The 22714-nt window shown below is 40.7% G+C and overlaps 1 protein-coding gene across 3 annotated transcripts in view; it reads left to right on the top strand.

The window, feature by feature from the left end:
* Positions 1-22714, top strand: part of LOC126272879 (exportin-6-B) — a 303000-nt gene that overhangs the window by 71389 nt on the left and 208897 nt on the right. The window lies entirely within an intron of this gene.

Raw genomic sequence — 22714 nt, 5'->3', positions numbered from 1 at the left:
GGGACATGAATAATGCAGCGAAATCTTGGAGGACCCCAGAAAAATTATTTGAAGGCTCTGGAATCACACTTCGAATTGTTTAGAACATTAATCGCAACCAAAATAGATAAATCCAAGTTAGTATATGACTATTGCAAATAATTGCTGTGGCCGCACTTAAATTAAATGAGATACCATATCGAGTAAGTGAAAAGTGGATTGGAACTTTGCTCCAAGTTTGAGTACCTGACCATAATCAACCTATAATTACGGCACTTGAAATTGTGGGACACATATCACTGGAGATTGTATTACAATAAAGCTAATAGAAGATGTCAGACCCGAAGATGCAAATAGAAATGAAGAATCAGCATTACATCTAAATAAACAAAGCCATCAAGTGCAACAAACTCAATCATATTGCTAAATTTTGCTTAGCATGGGCGAAAAAGGAGGAAGCTCATCAAAAAATAATGACTAAGCAAATGTAACTAGAAAACAGTCAGAACACAAGAAAGTCTTTCTTTCAATGGATTCTAAACAGGCTCATGAAAGGGAGATGTGTTATATAGAATCTAGTGTCCTGACTAGCAACACTAATGGTGGACGGGGGAGTCATAATACCAGGCCATATAATAGCTAAATTGTCAGAATGGGAGGTGATGGCGTAATGGCAAAGCCTTCTGTAAGTGTTGATCTGACCTGTCATTTGACGTCAATTCTTATCCTAAACTCAGCCATGAATTTGTTCACAGTTAGTAAAATTGTGGAATCTTCTGTGATACAAAAGGTGAACTAACTGCCAAAGCATCACCTAAGAATGGTATCTGTTGCTTGAATATAAGTGAAATGAAACAGTGCTGCGATACAAAAGATAGTGGGTTTCTATGGCATCACAGCCTTGTACATATGAATCACAAAAGTATGCTGAAGTCAACAAAGGTTTCAATAGTATTAAATGAGGATAGGTGTTCTGAAAACATCTTGGAAGTGGGGACAGTATCTATTTTCTTAACAGTATTGTGAAAAGCATAGTTGCTGGTCATCATGTAGCGGAGATGCCAAGACACAGGTAGGCACAACAAAAAGACTATCAGAAAAAGAGCTTTCGGAATGCAAGGCCTTCATCGGAGAAAGAAACACACACACACACACACACACACACACACACACACACACACACACACAGTGTCTCTGGCTGCTGAAGCCACACTGCGAACAGCTACGCATGGTGGGAGTCACAACCAGATGGTGGTAAAGAGGAGGTTAGGGCAGGGAGGAGAAGGGTTAGTAGATAGGGGTAGGGGACATACATTGCTGCTTGTGGGTGCACACACGGACAATGTGGAGAGAGGGCAGGGACCTAGGTGCAGTCTGGAGGTTAGACATGGGGAGGAGGAGGGGGTGGGGGTGGGGGGGAGCAGAATACGAGAGAGGTAAAAAGACCATGTGTTCATTGGTGGTGGTGGAACAGGGGAATGTGTAGTGTTGGAATGGGATCAGGGAAGGGACTAGATGGTAAAGACAAAGACTAATGAAGGCTGAGGCCAGGAGGGTTACAGGTAAATAGGATACAAAAATAGTTTGAAAAGTTCTCAGAACAGAATAGGAAAAAGTGCTTACATCACTCAAACTTTTCTTTATTTTTCAACTAGCTGACCTGGCAAATTCTGTTCCGCCTTAAAGCCAATAAATAATCAGATTTTGGATGTTAAGTTCAATTTTTTATTAGGAAATACAAATAAAAAGATTAAGTATTTTAATAATTCTTTATGTTTTTTTGGTGCATAGCTTCCGCTCTTCAATTAAGTACCTTGTGATACACGACACTTTTTGTTTTATTATCAGGTGCAAGAACAGACAACACAGATGATCTTCCAACCCGCGAACATGCCACATATAATTGCCCATGTGAAAAACATGGATATTCCAGATTTCAACCACAAACTTTCGAGGGTTGGCCTTCTGATTTGTTAATGGTCATGGCGAATGCAGTGCAAGACGGATCGGAAATTGAAGTCTTTTAAACTCAAACGGCATATCAGTTTGGATCATCAGGATCCTTGGAATGAGAACTTCCTCACCTTCGAATATTCCTTTGAATATCGTCATGCAGATAACTTTGTTCATCAATTTACTTACCACCAAATGCGTACCGTTGCACAGTTTTCGGTGGCTTATGTTTCAAAGCATGATTACTATGGAGCAAACTTTTAGGCGTAAATTGTGCAGTGGTAAGCCAGGTACATCCAAGGAGCTTAAAAATTCAATTGGATAGTTGGAGGCTTCATCCTCATTTGTTACACAGGAAATAGATTTGAATGAATGCATTTTACCAATGATCTCATTCTGAATTATGTAGTTTAGGTCATCTACATCTTTATTCTTAGCTTCTAAAATTGCTCGCTCACTCAACCACTAATTACTCTTGTAGTTAGTAATAATGTTTGGCAATACTTTGTTGATAAGTTCGCCTTTCGTTGAGACAAAGTTAAGAGATTATGATGAAATGAAATCAATCCGCTCGATTCTTTGACAGGTACTCGATCATTACCAATAGTCAGCAATTGCTCCGAGAAATCTTCAGCAGACGTATAATTAAGCAATGCAACTATCATGTTTGTTGTCAGCTGAAGTTTCTTCACGTAGCGCCATAGATTCGATGATTTGAGGCAAGCATTTATTTCTTCTGCAGCTGTTGATCTTGGAAGTACTGGCAGTGTTTGGCGGAAATCGCCAGACAGTAAAATCATTGCTCCTCCAAAACATCTTGAGTCATTGCATAGATCTTTCAATGTTCGGTTAAGTGCCTCTAATGCACATTTATGCGCCTTTGTGCATTCTTCCCAGATGATGATCTTGGATGCTGATAAAACTTTGGCCATTGCTGAGTTTTTTGTAATATTACATGTTGGTTCTTCAATAGCTTGAAGATTTAACGATATTTTAATGCTGAATGAGCCGTACAGCATCCGTCTAACAATGTGGCTGCTATTCCAGAAGAAGCAACTGCAACCGCAATGTTTGATCTCGCACAATCTAGATGTTGATCTTTGTTGTTTGTTCGACGATTTCACATTGCCAACCAAGCCATTTCACGGGCTACCTCACTTCGCTCTTGTGATTGAGAAGCATAAAGTCGAGTCATACTAATGCGGCACTCTTCACGGGCAATTTGTTGTTTTTCTTCAGTCTTTTCATTCGCAATGTGTTGTATCATTCTTGCATTACAGCTTTGTCAATAAATATTTGATCGTCTTGGTCGCAGCATTGTTAATGGTGATTCAAAGAAAATAAAATTATTTCTTTAAATTTTTAATTAATGATATATACTGATACTTAACCAAAGAGGTTTAGCTGTCATTTGCATTTTGTTATTCCATGTCGTATGCGTTTTTGTTATACCACATTTTATAGTGACGTTTAGCTGACATTTGCGTTTTGTTGTTCCATGCCAGATGCATTTTTGTTGTACCACATTTTATAGCAGTCAAACGGGATAAAAAGTATCCTGTGTCTGTCTCCTGGCTCTAAGCTACCTCTCCGCCAATTTTCAGCCAAATCGGTCCAGCCATTCTTGAGTTATAAATAGTGCAACTAACACGACTTTCTTTCATATATATAGATGTAGTCTCCTTGTAGATTAATGCACTTGGTCCAGCGATGTTCCAGTACCCTGATCCCATCTGGAAAACGATTTTCCTCCAAGCCTGCCAAATAGTTGTCAACTCCGGCTATCAATTCTTCGTTTGAAGTGAATCTTCGTCCACCAAGAAAAATTTTCAGTTTTGGGAAGAGATGGAAGTCTGACAGAGCCTATCAGGTGAATAAGGTGGGTGTGGCAATAATTCATACCTTAGGTCAAGTAAATTGCCATGGCGATGGCACATGTGTACGGGAGCGCATTGTCTTGATGGAAGACGACTTTCTTCTTTGCTAAACCTGGCCTTGTTTCGGGTATCTTCTGTTGCAATTTGTCCAGGAGGTTAGCATAGCATTCTCCAGTGGAGAGAGAATCTGCAAACAGAGGCTTTCAGACAGTTGTTCTTCTCGCGAACCATACGCAACTGGAACAGAAAAGGGAGGCAATGACAGTGGCTTCTGTGTGGGCTCTAATCTCTCTGATTTTATCCTCATGGTCTCTTCGCGAGATATACGTAGGAGGGAGCAATATACTGCTTGACTATTCGGTGAAGGTATGTTCTCGAAACTTTAACAAAAGCCCGTACCGAGCTACTGAGCGTCTCTCCTGCAGAGTGTTCCACTGGAGTTAATCTATCATCTCCGTAACGCTTTCGCGATTACTAAATGATCCTGTAACGAAGCGCGCTGCTCTCCGTTGGATCTTCTCTATCTCTTCTATCAACCCTATCTGGTGCGGATCCCACACTGCTGAGCAGTATTCAAGCAGTGGGCGAACAAGCGTACTGTAACCTACTTCCTTTGTTATCAGATTGCATTTCCTTAGGATTCTTCCAATGAATCTCAGTCTGGCATCTGCTTTACCAACGATCAACTTCATATGATCATTCCATTTTAAATCACTCCTAATGCGTACTCCCAAATAATTTATGGAATTAACTGCTTCCAGTTGCTGACCTGCTATTTTGTTGCTAAATGGTAAGGGACCTATCTTTCTACGTATTTGCATCACATTACACTTGTCTACATTGAGATTCAATTGCCATTCCGTGCACCATGCGTCAATTCGCTGCAGATCCTCCTGCATTTCAGTACAATTTTCCATTGTTACAACCTCTCGATACACCACAGCATCATCTGCAAAAAGCCTCAGTGAACTTCCGATGTCATCCACCAGGTCATTTATGTATATTGTGAATAGCAACAAATCACTCTTACTTCGGAAGACTTCTCTCCATTGAGAATGACATGCAGCGTTCTGTTATCTAGGAACTCCTCAATCCAATCACACAATTGATCTGATGGTCCGTATGCTCGTACTTTGTTCATTAAACGACTGTGGGGAACTGTGTCAAACGCCTTGCGGAAGTCAAGAAACACGGCATCTACCTGTGAACCCGTGTCTAAGGCCCTCTGAGTCTCGTGGACTAATAGCGCGAGCTGGGTTTCACACGACCGTCTTTTTCAAAACCCATGCTGATTCCTACAGAGTAGATTTCTAGTCTCCAGAAAAGACATTATACTCGAACATAATACGTGTTCCAAAATTCTACAACTGATCGACGTTAGAGATATAGGTCTATAGTTCTGTACATCTGTTCGACGTCTCTTCTTGAAAACGGGGATGACCTGTGCCCTTTTCCAATCCTTTGGAACGCTTCGCTCTTCTAGAGACCTACGGTACACCGCTGCAAGAAGGGGGGGCAAGTTCCTTCGCATACTCTGTGTAAAATCGAACTGCAGAGTATAAATGTAGATGTAGATGTAGAATCCCCTTCTCACCCCACAATAGTGATGCCTTGACCTTTCCTGGCAAAGGAATTGTCTTTGCTTTCTTTGGTGGCGGAGAATCAACATGTTTCCACTGCTTTGACTGTTGTTTTGTCTCTGGGGTATAGTAGTGCACCCAAGTTTCATCTGTGATCACAAACCATTACAAAAAATCTTGTTTGTTTCTCCTAAAACGGGCCAAACATTGTTCCAATATATCCATTCTTATGTGTTTTTTGGTTGAGTGTCAATAATTGCAGCAGCCATCTTGCGATATTTTTTTCATTTCTAATTCTTCAGTTAAAGTGTGATATACCCTGCCAGACGACATCTGGCAAGTGTTCCAAGATGCTATTCCAGGCGGATGTAAGTCCGTCTGTACCAACAAAAGCTGATACTGAGCGACCATCAAACCTGGGCGCTCAAAATGGAAGACTTCTTCTTTCCACCGCTGGCTTCCTAGCAAAGCTCAGCTCCCCTCCTTCGTAACTCAGAAGGCGAGTCATATTCTCGAAACCACGGAATATTTTCTCTCTCTACAGATCCTTCTGAACACTGACCAACCATATTTTGGTCTTTTGAGGTCATACAACTGTACGCTTCTCAGAGTAAAAATCCTCTGAAATAACCCAGCCTGTGATTTCCGAGGTAATGCTTCCTCGTTCCTCTCTGCTGCGTCCAGGATTTTCATAGTTTCTGAAGTATTATCTGGTTAACATTCTGGCCACCGATACAAGACTGGCCGCCTGCCACTGTATTGGGCTTTCACGCTCAGGTGCCCAGACCTCCATCTTGGCACTTCTTGTGTGAAGCAGGACCAACACACCTGCGAGGGCTTTTCCACCCACAGCTTGAGTTACGCCTGCCGTTCCAACCTTTACTAGTATAGGCAATCATTCAACACAGTTGTGATATTAAAGACACTCTGTCACCTTTCAAGCAATAAGTGTTAACAATTATTTACAAGGTGTATGTGAAAAAATGAACCGTGGTCCTTGCCATTGGTGGGGAGGCGTGCATGCCTCAGCGATACAGATAACCGTACTGTAGGTGCAACCACAATGGAGGGGTATCTGTTGAGAGGCCAGACAAAGGTGTGGTTTCGGAAGAGGGGTAGCAGCCTTTTCAGTAGTTGCAAGGGCAACAGTCTGGATGATTGACTGATCTGGCCTTGTAACACTAACCAAAACGGCCTTGCTGTGCTGGTACTGCGAACGGCTGAAAGCTAGGGGAAACTACAGCCGTAATTTTTCCCGAGGGCATGCAGATTTGCTGTGTGGGTAAATGGTGATGGTGTCCTCTTGGGTAAAATATTCCAGAGGTAAAATAGTCCCCCATTCGGATCTCCGGGCGGTGGCTACTTAGGAAGATGTTGTTATCAGGAGAAAGAAAACTAGTGTTCTACAGATCGGAGTGTGGAATGTCAGATCCGTTAACAGGGCAGGTAGGTTAGAAAGTTTAAAAAGGGTAATGGATAGGTTACATTTAGATATAGTGGGAATTAGTGAAGTTCAGAGGCAGGAGGAACAAGACTTTTGGTCAGATACAAAATCAAATAGGGGTAATGCAGGCATAGGTTTAATAATGAATAGGAAAATAGGAATGCTGGTAAGCTACTAAAAACAGCATAGTGAATGCGTTACTGTGGCCAAGATAGATATAAAGCCCACACCTAGTACAGTAGTACAAGTTTATATGCCAACTAGTTCCGCAGAGGATGAAGAGATTGATGAAATGTATGATATAAAAGAAATTATTCAGATAGTGAAGGGAGACGAAAATTTAATAGTCATTGGGTGACTGGAACTTGATAGTAGGAAAAGGAAGAGAAGGAAACATAGTAGGTGAATATGGAATGGGACTAAGGAATGAAAGAAGGAGCCACCTGGTAGAATTTTGCGCAGAGCGTAACTCAATCATAGCTATCACTTGGTTCAAGATTCATAAAAGAAGATTGTATATGTGGAAGGATCCTGGAGATTCTGACAGGTTTCAGATAGATTATATAATGGTAAGGCAGAGATTCAGGAACCAGGTTTTAAATTGTAAGACATTTCCAGGGGCAGGTGTGGACTCTGATCACAATCTATTGGTTATGACCTGTAGATTAAAACTGAAGAAACTGCAAAAATGTGGGAAATTAAGGAGATGGGATCTGGATAAATTGAAAGAACCAGAGGTTGTACAGAGTTTCAGAGAGAGCATAAGGGAACAATTGACAGGAATAGGGGAAAGAAATACAGTATAAGAAGAATGGGTAGCTCTGAGGGATGTAGTAGTGAAGGCAGCAGAGGATCACGTAGGTAATAAGACGAGGGCTCAGAAATCCTTGGATAACAGAACAGATACTGAATTTAATTGATGAAAGGAGAAAATACAAAAATGCAGTAAATGAAGCAGGCAAAAAGGAATACAAACACTCAAAAATGAGATCGACAGGAAGTGCAAAATGGCTAAGCAGGGATGGCTAGAGGACAAATGTAAGGATGTAGAAGCATGTAACACTAGAGATAAGATAGATACTGCCTACAGGAAAATTAAAGAGCTCTTTGGAGAAAAGGGAACCACTTGTATAAATATCAAGAGCTCAGATGGAAACCCAGTTCTAAGCAAAGAGGAGAAAGCAGAAAGGTGGAAGGAGTATATAGAGGGTCTATACAAGGGTGATGTACTTGAGGACAATATTATGGAAATGGAAGAGGATGTAGGTGAAGATGAAATGGGAGATATGATACTGCGTGAAGAGTTTGACAGAGCACTGAAAGACCTGAGCCGAAACAAGGTCCCGGAAGTAGACAACATTCCATTGGGACTACTGACAGCCTTGGGAGAGCCGGGCCTAACAAAACTATACCATCTACTGAACAATATATATGAGACAGGCGAAATACGCCCAGACTTCAAGAAGAATATAATAATTCCAATCCCAAAGAAAGCAGGTGTTTACATATGTGAAAATTATTGAACTATCAGTTTAATAAGCCACAGCTGCAAAATACGTACACGAATTCTTTGCAGACGAATGGAAAAACTGGTAGAATCCGACCTTGAGAGGATCAGTTTGGATTCCGTAGAAATGTTGGAACACGTGAGGCAATACTGACCATATGACTTATCTTAGAAAATAAATTAAGGAAAGGCAAACCCACATTTCTAGCATTTGTAGACTTAGAGAAAGCTTTTCACAATATTGACTGGAATACTCTCTTTCAAATTCTGAAGGTGGCAGAGGTAAAATACATGGAGCAAAAGGCTATTTACAATTTTTACAGAAACCAGGAGGCAGTTATAAGAGTCGAGGGGCATGAAAGGTAAGCAGTGGTTAGGAAGGGAGTGAGACCAAGTTGTAACCTATCCCCAATGTTATTCAATCTGTGTATTGAGCAAGCAGCAAAGGAAACAAAAGAAAAATTTGGATTAGATTAGATTAGATTAATACTTGTTCCATAGATCATGAATACGACACTTCGTAATGATGTGGAACGTCTGTACAAGAAATTACATTACACAAAATATTGCATGACACTAATGATTAAGTTTTCTTTTTTTTTTTTACTTAGTTTATATCTAAAAATTCAGCCAATGAGTAGAAGGAGTTGTCATCTAGAAATTCTTTTAATTTATTTTTAAATGTTAGTTGGCTATCTGTCAGGCTTTTGATGCTGTTTGGTAGGTGCCCAAAGACTTTTGTGGCAGCATAATTTACCCCTTTCTGTGCCAAAGTCAGATTTAACCCTGCATAGTGAAGATCATCCTTTCTCCTGGTGTTATAGATATGCACACTGCTATTACTTTTGAATTGGGTTGGATTATTATCAACAAATTTCATAATGGAATATATATACTGTGAGGATCCCTAGATCCTTAAATAGATGTCTGCAGGATGACCATGGGTGGGCTCCAGCAATTATTCTGATTACACGTTTTTGTGCAATGAATACTTTTCTACTCAACGATGAATTACCTCAGAATATGATGCCATACGAAAGCAGTGAATGAAAGTAGGCATAGTAAGCTAATTTACTGAGATTCTTATCACCAAAATTTGCAATAACCCTAATAGCATTTGTAGCTGAACTCAGACGTTTCAGCAGACCATCAATGTGTTGCTTCCAGTTTAACCTCTCATCAATGGACACACCTAAAAAATTTGAAAATTCTACCTTAGCTACAGACTTCTGTTCAAATTCTATATTTATTACTGGAGTTGTGCCATTTACTGTACGGAACTGTATATACTGTGTTTTATCAAAATTTAAAGAGAGTCCGTTTGCTGAGAACCACTTAATAATTTTGTGAAAAACATCATTTACAATTACATCACTTAGTTCTTGGTTTTTGGATGTTATTACTATACTTGTATCATCAGCAAAAAGAACTAACTTTGCATCTTCATCAATGTGGAATGGTAAGTCATTAATGTATATCAAGAACAGTAAAGGACCTAAGACCGAACCCTGTGGGACCCCGTGCTTGGTAGCACCCCAGTTTGAGGAATCAGCTGTTGTTTTAACATTACACGAACCACTTATTTCAACTTTCTGCATTCTTCCAGTTAAGTATGAATTAAACCATTTGTGCACTGCCCCACTCAAACCATAATGATTTAGCTTATCTAAAAGAATTCCATGATTTACACAATCAAAGGCCTTTGAGAGATCACAAAAAATACCAATGGGTGATGTCCGGTTATTCAGAGCATTTAATATTTGATCAGTGAAAGCATATATAGCATTTTCTGTTGAAAAGCCTTTCTGAAAACCAAACTGACATTTTGTTAGTACTTTATTTTTACAAATATGGGAGGCTACTCTTGAATACATTACTTTCTCAAAAATTTTTGATAGAGCTGTCAGAAGAGAGATTGGGTGGTAGTTGTTGACATCCGACGTATCCCCCTTTTTATGCAATGGTTTTACAATGGCATATTTCAGTCTATCAGGGAAAACACCCTGCTCCAAAGAGCTATTACATACGTGGCTGAGAATCCTACTTCTCTGTGGGGAACAAGCTTTAAGTACTTTGCTGGAAATGCCATCAATTCCGTAAGAGCTTTTACTTTTCAGTGAGTTTATTATTTTACTGATTTCAGAGGGAGAGGTTGGTGGAATTACAGTTGTTTCAAACTGCGCAGGTATGGCCTCTTCTATTAATAGCCTTGCCTCTTCTAGTGAAGATCTAGATCCTATTTTCTCCACAACATTTAAAAAATGATTATTCAAAATATTTTCAATTTCTGATTGTTTGTTAGTGCACTTGTCATTCAGTTTTATTGCACTAAAGTCTTCCTGTGCTCTTGGTTGCCCTGTTTCCCTTTCAATAATATTCCAAATTGCTTTAATTTTATTATCAGAGTTACTGATCTCAGACATGATACACATGCTTCTGGACTTTTTAATAACTTTTCTTAGTACCGCACAATAGTTTTTATAATATTGAACAATTTTGGGGTCAGTACTCCCTCTTGCTGTTAGATACAGTTCTCTTTTACGGTTGCAAGATATTCTTATTCCTTTAGTTAGCCAAGGTTTTTTATATGTTTTCTTGGAATTATGTTTAACTACACTCCTGGAAATGGAAAAAAGAACACATTGACACCGGTGTGTCAGACCCACCATACTTGCTCCGGACACTGCGAGAGGGCTGTACAAGCAATGATCACACGCACGGCACAGCGGACACACCAGGAACCGCGGTGCTGGCTGTCGAATAGCGCTAGCTGCGCCGCATTTGTGCACCGCCGCCGTCAGTGTCAGCCAGTTTGCCGTGGCATACGGAGCTCCATCGCAGTCTTTAACACTGGTAGCATGCCGCGACAGCGTGGACGTGAACCGTATGTGCAGCTGACGGACTTTGAGCGAGGGCGTATAGTGGGCATGCGGGAGGCCGGGTGGACGTACCGCCGAATTGCTCAACACGTGGGGCATGAGGTCTCCAGAGTACATTGATGTTGTCGCCAGTGGGCGGCGGAAGGTGCACGTGCCCGTCGACCTGGGACCGGACCGCAGCGATGCACGGATGCACGCCAAGACCGTAGGATCCTACACAGTGCCGTAGGGGACCGCACCGCCACTTCCCAGCAAATTAGGGACACTGTTGCTCCTGGGGTATCGGCTAGGACCATTCGCAACCGTCTCCATGAAGCTGGGCTACGGTCCCGCACACCGTTAGGCCATCTTCCGCTCACGCCCCAACATCGTGCAGCCCACCTCCAGTGGTGTCGCGACAGGCATGAATGGAGGGACGAATGGAGACATGTCGTCTTCAGCAATGAGAGTCGCTTCTGCCTTGGTGCCAATGATGGTCGTATGCGTGTTTGGCACCGTGCAGGTGAGCGCCACAATCAGGACTGCATACGACCGAGGCACACAGGGCCAACACCCGGCATCATGATCTCCTACACTGGCCGTACACCTCTAGTGATCGTCGAGGGGACACTGAATAGTGCACGGTACATCCAAACAGTCATCGAACCCATCGTTCAACCATTCCTAGACCGGCAAGGGAACTTGCTGTTCCAACAGGACAATGCACGTCCGCATGTATCCCGTGCCACCCAACGTGCTCTATAAGGTGTAAGTCAACTACCCTGGCTAGCAAGATCTCCGGATCTGTCCCCCATTGAGCATGTTTGGGACTGGATGAAGCGTCGTCTCACGCGGTCTGCACGTCTAGCACGAACGTTGGTCCAACTGAGGCGCCAGGTGGAAATGGCATGGCAAGCCGTTCCACAGGACTACATCCAGCATCTAGGATCGTCTCCATGGGAGAATAGCAGCCTGCATTGCTGCGAAAGGTGGATATACACTGTACTAGTGTCGACATTGTGCATGGTCTGTTGCCTGTGTCTCTGTGCCTGTGGTTCTGTCAGTGTGATCATGTGATGTATCTGACCCCAGGAATGTGTCAATAAAGTTTCCCCTTCCTGGGACAATGAATTCATGGTGTTCTTATTTCAATTTCCAGGAGTGTATTTTCTTGGGAAAACAATTTTCAAATACCCTTAAAAATGTATTGTGAAATAAGTTATATTTCAAGTTTGCATCGGGTTCCTTATACACTTCATCCCAGTCTAGGTGCTGTAGGCTTTCCCTAAAGTTTGCAATATTTATATTGTTAATTGAACGCACTGCTTTGAAAGTCTGATTTATTATACTGCATGGAGCTATGTCATGTACTGTAACAAGCTGTGCACTATGATCTGAAAGACCATTCTCAACAGGATAAGCATTTATGTCCTTAAACTTATCTTGGTCTATAAAAAAGTTATCTATCAATGTACTGCTGTTCTTTGTTATCCGAGTAGGAAAATCAATGACGGAGCTCAAATTGAAAGAACTGAGTAATACTAAAAGGTCATTCTTCCTATTACACTCTTTCAGGGAATCAACATTGAAATCCCCACAAATGATAATTTGCTGCCCCCTGTCTGACAGATAGCACAACAAAGCATCCAAGTTTTCTAGAAATAGCTGGAAATTCCCTGAGGGGGGCCTATACACTGTTACAATTATGAAAGTGCCATCATTTAGTTTAAGTTAAGTGGCACATGCTTCCATATGTTGCTCTACACAAAATTTTTTAGTTTCTAAATTTTTTGCACTGTGGAAGCTTTTGACATATATGGCAACTCCTCCTCTCATCATATTATCTCTACTTACATGTGCAGCTAATTTGTACCCATTGATGCTAACCTTTTGCATATCAGTGACAATGTGATGCTCAGACAGGCATAGTATATCTATTACATTCTTGGTTTCTATATCTTCTAAACAAAGCAGAAGCTCATCAATTTTATTCTTCAATCCCCCAATATTTTGATGAAATATACTAACAGTATTTTTCACTTTACTTTTGTGAGTAGGAATTAAAATACATGGAGAAGAAATAAAAACTTTGAGGTTCGCCGATGACATTGTAATTCTGTCAGAGACAGCAAAGGACTTGGAAGAGCAGTTGAACGGAATTGACAGTGTCTTGAAAGGAGGATATAAGATGAACATCAACAAAAGCAAAACGAGGATAATGGAATGTAGTCAAATTAAATCGGGTGATGCTGAGGGAATTAGATTAGGAAATGAGACACTTAAAGTAGTAAAGGAGTTTTGCTATTTGGGGAGCAAAATAACTGATGATGGTCGAAGTAGGGAGGATATAAAGTGTAGACTGGCAATGCCAAGGAAAGCGTTTCTAAAGAAGAGAAATTTGTTGAAATCGAGTATAGATTTAAGTGTCAGTAAGTCATTTCTGAAAGTATTTGTATGGAGTGTAGCCAAGTATGGAAGTGAAACATGGACGTTAAATAGTTTGTACAAGAAGAGAATAGAAGCTTTCGAAATGTGGTGCTGCAGATGAATGCTGAAGATTAGATGGGTAGAACACATAACTAATGAGGAGGTATTGAATAGAATTGGGGAGAAGATAAATTTGTGGCACAACTTGACTAGAAGAAGGGATCGGTTGGTAGGGCATATTCTGAGGCATCAAGGGATCACCAATTTAGTATTGGAGGGCAGCGTGGAGGGTAAAAATCGTAGAGGGGGACCAAGAGGTGACTACACTAAGCAGATTCAGAAGGATGTAGCTTGCAGTAGGTACTGGGAGATGAAGAAGCTTGCACAGGATAGAGTAGCACAGAGAGCTGCATCAAGTCAGTCTCTGGACTGAAGACCACTAAATAACATATATATGATGTACAACCTATCAAATGATACCTAATTCTGGTTGTAACTAGCATCAAAGTATGTAGACGAGTGCTTGTAAGGTGAGAAATTATAGCCACCTTACAGTGTAAGCAATTTCATTCACTTTCAGTCAGAGCTGACGACCCTCCATGACCATTTTGTGCACTTTTTCAATGATTTCTGAAGCAGTGACACATCTTGGCCGACCAATTCATGGATCACTATCGAAGCTCTCTTGACCAAATTTAAATTTGTTTTTCCACTTGGTAACAGCTGAATATGAAGGAGCAGAGACCCCCTGTGTATTCCGGTAATCGGCATGAATGTCCTTTGCTTTCATACCTTTCTTTATGAAGTACTTAATCACTGCTCAAATCTCGATTTCACCTCGCCCCCTCTCCCCCCCTCTCCCCTATCTTTGCAAATCACAACACAGAAACTACAAAAGAGCCATGTCACCGCCACAGCTCTCTTCCAAGAGCACTGATGTGGCGTGTGTTTACAGGCAACAGTCCAATGAATATCACGTAAACAGCTCATTGCACAAGCACTGACCACTTGTGGTGATTCTGAGAACTTTTCAAACCACCCTCGTGTATTCTAGGGAGAGTTTCCAACTGCGCAATTCAGCAGGCATTTATCAGAAGTATCCAGAGGGCACAGGCTATGAAGCAGTCATTGAAATGAAGAATGCTGTGTTGGGCGGTGTACTCCGCAATGGAGTGGTCCAGCTGTTTCTTGGAAGTAGTTTGTTAGTGGCCATTCATGCGAATAGACAGATTGTAAGTTGTCATGCCCATGTAGAATACAGCACAGTGGTTGTAGCTTAGCTTGTAGATTACATTACTGGTTTCACAGGTACCCATGCCTTTGATAGGATAGATGATGCTTACGACTGGACTGGAGTAAGTGGTGGTTGGGGGATGTGTGGCACAGGTCTTGCATCTAGGTCTGTTACAGGGATATGAGCAAAGATGCAAGGGTAGGGAGCAAGAGTTTTGTAGGGATGGGCGAGGATATTGTGTAGGTAAGGTGGGCGGCAGAATACCTCTGTGGAAGGGGTAGGAAGGATAGTGGGTAGGACATTTCTCATTTCAGGGCACAATGAGAGGTAGTCAAAACCTTGCCAGGGAATATAATTCAGTTGCTTCAGTCCTGGGTTGTACTGAGTCGTGAGGGGAACGCTCCTTTGTGGGTGGACGGTGGGACTTTGGGAGGTGATGTGTTACTGCCGAGATAAGGTATGGGAGATCCGTTTTTGTACAAGGTTAGGAATAAGCAGCATTTTACCATCCCCCACCCCTACCCTTCTATCCTTGCTCCTCCCCCTCCCCCTCCCTGCTCCAGCCTTCTCCTTACCCCCACCACCCTTTTGTGTCTCCCATCATGCGGAGCTGCTTGCAGTGTGGACTCAGCAGCCAGAGACTGCTGTCGTTTGTGTGTGTGTGTGTGTGTGTGTGTGTGTGTGTGTTTTCCATCTCCAAAGAAGGCCTTGTTGGACAAAAGCTCATTTTCTGCCAGTCTTTTTGTTGTGCCTATCTGTGACAGTACCTCCACTGTATGGTGAGTAGCACCTATCCTTTTTGTAGTATTGTTACAATCCATCCTGGATTTTTCACTATTTTTTCACATTTATTGATGGTTCTTTAAGATACAATTCTCTCTCTCTCTCTCTCTCTCTCTCTCTCTCTCTCTCTCTCTCTCTCTCTCTCTCTCTCTTTTTTTAAAAGAAAAAAATCGGACGTCTGTCATATACGAAGGTATTTCGGAAAGTAAAGATACACCATACGCCAGAGGAACAGAAGAGTTTTGGCGAGCAAGTTGGCAACACTGGTGTTAACCTTGAACCTTTAGCTTTCTCCTCGCGGTCGTTCGGCAGTTGAACATTGCTTCTTGTTGGAGTAGGTCGTGTTTAAAATGGCTGCGCCGATTCAGGATCCCGCCAAATGTGAAGTGCGCTCTGTCATACATTTTCTTCATGCAAAAGGTCAGCAACCAGCGGATATTCACAAAGAAATTGTTTCTGTTTATGGGAACATTATGAATCGGCAAAATGTAACGAAATGGTGTCGTCATTTCTCTGGTCAGCCATCTGTGATCTCTGGTGCCCTTCTTCGCAGAACGGAGGAAGCAATTCGTGCGCATAGATGTCCCACATTTAAAGAATTGCATCAGATCATACCGGACGTGTCGGTGAAAACTCTTTATGATGTTCTGACTGTCACGTTAGGGTGCAGGAAATTGTGTGCGCGCTGGGTTCCAAAAATGTTAACGGAAGAACACAAAAAGAAAAGGATGGGCTTTGCACTTGGCTTCCTCACACGCTGTGCTGAAGCAGGTGATGAGTTCCTTGATCACATTGTGACAGGTAATGAGACGTGGGTTTATCACCATACATCTTAATCCAAGCAACAATCAATGCAATGGCACCATTCAATCACCAAAATCCAAGAAGTGCAAAACGTCGATTTCAGCGAAGAAAATCATGGCTTCTGTTTCTTGGGACAGACAAGGCATTCTTCTGTTGGAATTTATGCTGCTGCATATGGCCAGACTTTGAAACGTCTTCGAAGGGCAATTCAGAACAAACGCAGGGGAATGCTGACAAGTGGAGTCCGCTTGCTTCATGACAACACTCGGCCTCGCACAGCACTCATAACCAAAGTACTACTCTAACAATTCAAATGGGACGTATTGGACCGTCCACCATACAGCCCAGACCTTGTGCGCACCAACTTCCATGTCTTCCGTTACCTGAAGTCACATTTTGGTGGAAAATCATTCCACGATGATGAAGAGATCAAAGATGAAGTTGAAATGTGGTTCAGACAACAGGCGATCTTCTATGACTGTGGGATACAAAAGCTTGTTCACCGACTTAACAGATGTTTAGATAATGGGGGTGATTATGTTGAAAAATAACAAATAATCCAGTTAATAAGATGTAACTGACATTTTCTAAATAAATGTTCTATTTAAGGACTGTGAGCCATTGTATCTTTACTTTTCGAAATGCCCTCGTATTTAAAAACTTCAAAGTCATGAAGGAAAAGCACAAATGCAGAAGTATCAAGAAGTTGTGATCTAAAAATAGAAATGAGAATGCAAACTATGAGGTAAAAGGATTTCTGAATTCTGAAGGTATCATCTGCCAGTTTACAGTATGTAACAGACCACAGACAAGAGGTGCTGCTGAGAGAGCTAGTGGAACATTGGTTGGAAAAACCAGAACCATGATGTTCAATGACAACTTACTGAAGTACTACATGGCTGAAGCTGTGTCTGCAGCTGCATACCTATCAAATTGTTTTCTGTCCACAACACTTAGAGATAAAAAAGCACTCCATCTTCAGGTCACAAGTGGCCTACGGGACCATCCTACTGCAGAGTCGTCCTCAGTGGAGGATGCGGATAGGAGGGGCGTGGGGTCAACACACCCCTCTCCCGGTCGTTACGAAGGTATTTTTGACCGAAGCCGCTACTATTCGGTCAAGTAGCTCCTCAATTGGCATCAAGAGACTGAGTGCACCCCGAAGAACAGCAACAGCGCATGGCGGCCTGGATGGTCACCCATCCAGGTGCCGACCACGCCCGACAGCGCTTAACTTCAGCGATCTCACTGGAACCAGTGTATCCACTGCGGCAAGGCTGTTGCCACAACACTTGAGATATAAAAACACCATATTAATTTTCATACACGAGAAAGCCTTTTTTATTCCTCTTGAGAATTATTGGCTGCAATGCAGTGGCTCACATTCTGAAATCCCATCAGAAGAAGTGAGATAAGCACTCACAGAAAGTTTACATTCGATCGTACTGCCAGACACCAAAAGGCTATCTATTCATTGGTAGGGTGACTAAGCAGATGAGTGTCAGCACAGATGTAAATTTTCTGAAGCATGAGAATTTTACGAGTTCAAAGATAGAGGAATCAAAGATCACCAAAGTACTTCACATACTGAATAAGAACTTAAATCAGTAGACGGTGGTATTGAATCCTTTTATGGTTTTGACAATTATCCAGTGCAAACCGAAGTTCAAGATGAGAAACATGAGAATCAAAACATTGATCCTACAGTTCCACAAGGCGTTACAGTTAGGGAGGTCAAGCAGAGAACTGAAACCCAAGGAGTGGCCTCACCTTTATAATTACTATTTACAAGAAGGACTTACAAATGGAGACATTGATATCAAAGAGACCTTAGAAGGGGTAAATAAGGAAGAATGGAAAAAGCAATGAAGGAAGAATTTTCATATAAAGTTCTTAATGACACATGCAGAGAGGTACAGTTACCCATGGGACACACACCTCTCAATGTTAAGTGGGTATTACAGATAAATTCTGGGTCTAGCAGTGCACCAGAAACATTTAAGGTACACCTAGAAATAAAAGGGTACTCTCCACTTCTATGCCCGCACACCCACCATCGTCGTGACTGCACAGATATCGCTTCGCTGTTTCCCCCCCAGCAGCAGAGCTGATCTCAAAAGTTTGTGTATATATTGTCCCAGCTAGCCAAGAACTATTTCCTGCTGTGTGGGTCGGGCATAAAACATATTTGAATCATGTTGTGAATCTAATTGTGTGAACTAGCAGTTGAAAATCGATCTCGTTTTCTATTTCCAGACGGATCCAAAGACAGTGATTTTATTAATTACTGGGGAATAACATAGCAATTGGGTTCCAGTATATTTTTTCTAATTTTTGTTCCCCAAATAATTTGGTTTAGTTACCTTCATAGTCAATATGCCTTTGTTAAATCCTATTATTTGTAACAGGTTGATAAACTGTTCTCAATAACCCTTGAATATTTGCAGATGTAATTATCTATGACTAGCTGATTTTTGGGATTTAGAAAACATGGAGAAATTAAGTCTGTACCACATTCTTTCATGTTCCTATCACCAATGAACTGATTTCCCATGAAATTGTCCTCGGCCATTAATATCTGATAAATCATGAATATTTCTCAGGCTTTATAATGTCTAAGCTTCTTAATTCTCATGACAATTACTTATAAGTTCAAGTTCTTTCAATGTCTGTTGAGAATAAATTTAGTCTTTTCACGGGCACTATATCTCGTCTTGTTTATTAGCTTAATCACCTTGACAACAATCAGCAGTGGTATTAGTATAATAAGGTCCAACTATTTTCTGTCCCAATGTCTCAAAATAATCTATTATCCACCACTCCAATGTCTAATCCAGTTATCAGAGTGATAATTAATTAGGCTTATAATCCCTAACTTCCAACTACCACGGAAGACTGCCAACATGCACCATTGAAGACAAAGACTAAAGAGAGCTAACAATGCTGCACATTGGTTTATATATTATTTTCAAAACAAAACACAGCTCTGTTATGTCTTCCTTGGATTCCCTTTGTACCAATTTGCATTACTCTATTTCAAATATCTACTCTTCGTGAAATTTTAACGAGCTATTACTTCGAAATACAACTACCGTTTTTTTGCTCTTGGGTCATTTCGTATTACAGAATTTAATCTAATATTCATTTCTGAATACCCACTCACTAAAGAGCAGTTACAGTGTAAAGTGTTATTTATCAGGAAGTTTGTAGTGATAGACAGTAATTCATCGAGTAGAACAGAAGTGATATCTGGCGTTCCGCAAGGTAGTGTCATAGGCCCTCTGCTGTTCCTGATTTATACAAATGATCTAGGTGATAATCTGAGCAGCCCCCTTAGATTGTTTGCAGATGCCGCTGTAATTTACCGTCTAGTAAAATCATCAGACAATCAATTCCAATTACAAAGTGATCTAGATACAATTTCTGTATGGTGCGAAAAGTGGCAATTAGCACTAAACAAAGAAAAGTGCGAGGTCGTCCACATGGGTACTAAAAGAAATCTGATAAATTTTGGATATATAATAAATCGCACAAATCTAAGGGCTGTCAATTCGACTAAATACCTAGGAATTACAATTATGAGCAACTTAAATTGGAAAGACCACATAGATAATATTGTGGGGAAGGCGAAACAAAGACTACACTTTGTTGGCAGAACACTTAGAAGATGCGATAAACCCACTAAAGAGACAGCCTGCATTACACTTGTCCATCCTCTGCTGGAATATTGCTGCACAGCATGGGATCCTTACCAGATAGGATTGACGGAGGACATCAAAAAAGTGCAAAGAAGGGCAGCTCGTTCCGTGTTATCGCGTAATAGGGGTGAGTGAGTCACTGATATGATATGCGAGTTGGGGTGGCAGCCACTGAAACAAAGGCGGTTTTCTTTGCAGTGAGATCTTTGTATGAAATTTCAATCACCGACTTCCTCTTCTGAATGCGTAAATATTTTGTTGACACCCACCTACGTAGGGAGAAATAATCAGCATAATAATATAAGGGAAATCAGAGCTAGAAAGGAAAGATTTGGGTATTCATTTTTCCCATGCGCCATTCGAGAGTGGAATGGTAGAGAAGTAGTATGAAAATGGTTCGATGAACCCTCTTGCAGGCACTTAAGTGTGAATTGCAGAATAACTATGTAGATGTAGATGTAGATAAAACCTTTGCACTGGTGGTCAAACATACATCTGTTATACATCTCTTGTCAATGGCAGCTCAAGAGAAATTGATGAGGCATCAAGAAAACTGAAACTTGCCATATCAAACACTGATCCATGTACCTATTTTTATAGAGATTGCACCAAATTAATCATCATAGCTTTAAATGGTCATGACATGCTTTATTCTCAAGTGATAGAAGTGTTTTGAATAATGTCATAAATTCTGTGTAGAGATTTTTTTGAGATAAAAGATTTATGGCCAATGAGTCATACTTAGGTATGCAATTTACATGAAATAGTGAAAAAGGGAAGATTTGGAACTGTCACGAATCTTGTGCAAGAAATGTTCTGGAGAATTCTGGAATGAGTGAAGCCAAGGTGAGGTCGATGCAACGTGAACTTGATTTTGACTTTGAGGCAACTGAATCAGATGACATCAATGTCCCTTATCAGAAAGCAAGTGAAAGTCTTCTATATCTATTGCAAATCTGTTGACATGACATGTGTTTTGCTGTTAATCTCCTTAGTAGATATAATCACTGTTTTAAAAAGTTTCATTGATTATCATTTTAAAAAAAAGTGTCCAGATGTTTATAGGCAGCCATGGGCTGTATGTTAGAGTTTTCTAGAAACACCAATAAATAATGGCCTTTAGTCATGCAGATTGAGGAAGTATAACCATTGCCAGATACTCTGTAACTATGCCATGCATAAAAATGCAAACATTTTAATTCTGTTGTGCAATAGAACATCACTGCTATTTTTACTTGTGAAGCTGAATATATGGATTTAAAATCAGCTGTTCAAGATTTACTGTGGTTAGACAACTTTCATGTCAGGTAGATTCAAGTAGTGTTACAAAGTCACTTGAATTTTATTGTGATAATAAGGAGCTATTCACTTTACCAGAAATTCAGGAATCTAGTGACGAAACCTGGATCCAAGCATGTAGATATGTAGATAAATTATCACTTTATTAGAAGGCACATTGAGTCAGATGTATATGGTGTTGAACATCTCCCATCTGAAGGGATCTTAGCTGTTTCTTCTAAAAAGCTCCTAAGTAATGCAAGACATGAAACACATGTAACAAACTGTGGTCTTGTGAAATAAGGGAAGGAGTGACTGTACATTTGAACTTCAAATTGTGTGACAATGTCAGTTTAATGGTACTTGTTGGGATATGTAAATTGATATCAACAGCTTTCTGTTTCTCCCTGTTGTTACTTCTACTCTGTCATTGCCAGGTATTCCTATGTGTGTTGTCACAGTAGTACAAGTACTGATTTTCAGTCTCCCATTTTGTAATTTGCTGGGCTTGGGTATTTGTATGTTGTGCAACTAAAACTGCCATCCCTCTTCACACTGTATGTATTTGTGCAGTCTCCTTTTCCATCCACCTCTCATGCCATCTTCCCCCGCCTCCAAAATTATAACACCATTGAGACTGTAAATAGCTCTCTGAAATTTTTTTGCATTTGTGGTTTCTGAGCAAGAATGAAGTTCATTAACATTTTTATGGGTACTTGACATGAGCAGTCTGTGCAGGTGGTCATTTATAATTTTGTATTGTAGGCCTCCTAAGAAAACCAATTTATTTGCCAATATTGTTGCATAAACACAGTTACTGGATTACTAGTTTCAGCAGTATGTATTGCCATCCTAATAAGAATGAAGTTCTTTTGTCATTAACATTTTTATGGGTACATGACATGAGCAGTCTGTGCAGGTGGTCCTCTATAATTTTGTATTGTACTCTTCTTATGAAAACCAATTTATTTGCCAATATTGTTGCATAAACACAGTTACTGGATTACTAGTTTCAGCAGTATGTATTGCCATCCTAATAAAACATGTCAAGGTTATAAGCCTACAGTCAAAAAATAAAAAAAATATACACAAAAATATACACAAAATATATACAATATATACAAAAAATATACACAACATCCAAGTGAAAAAAAATTACCTGCCCTTAAAAACAGGCAGTGGTATCTACATCATACAATGTTTATACCACTCTGTCACATGAGGGCTATACAATATCCTACAAAATAACAATTCTCATAAAATTCTGCCCATATCAACAGAAACAATCCAAA

Source organism: Schistocerca gregaria, chromosome 1 (genome assembly GCF_023897955.1).
Source record: "Schistocerca gregaria isolate iqSchGreg1 chromosome 1, iqSchGreg1.2, whole genome shotgun sequence".
Lineage (NCBI taxonomy): Eukaryota > Metazoa > Arthropoda > Insecta > Orthoptera > Acrididae > Schistocerca > Schistocerca gregaria.
Note: the sequence above shows the minus strand (reverse complement) of the source record. Positions and strands in the feature narration are given on the sequence as shown.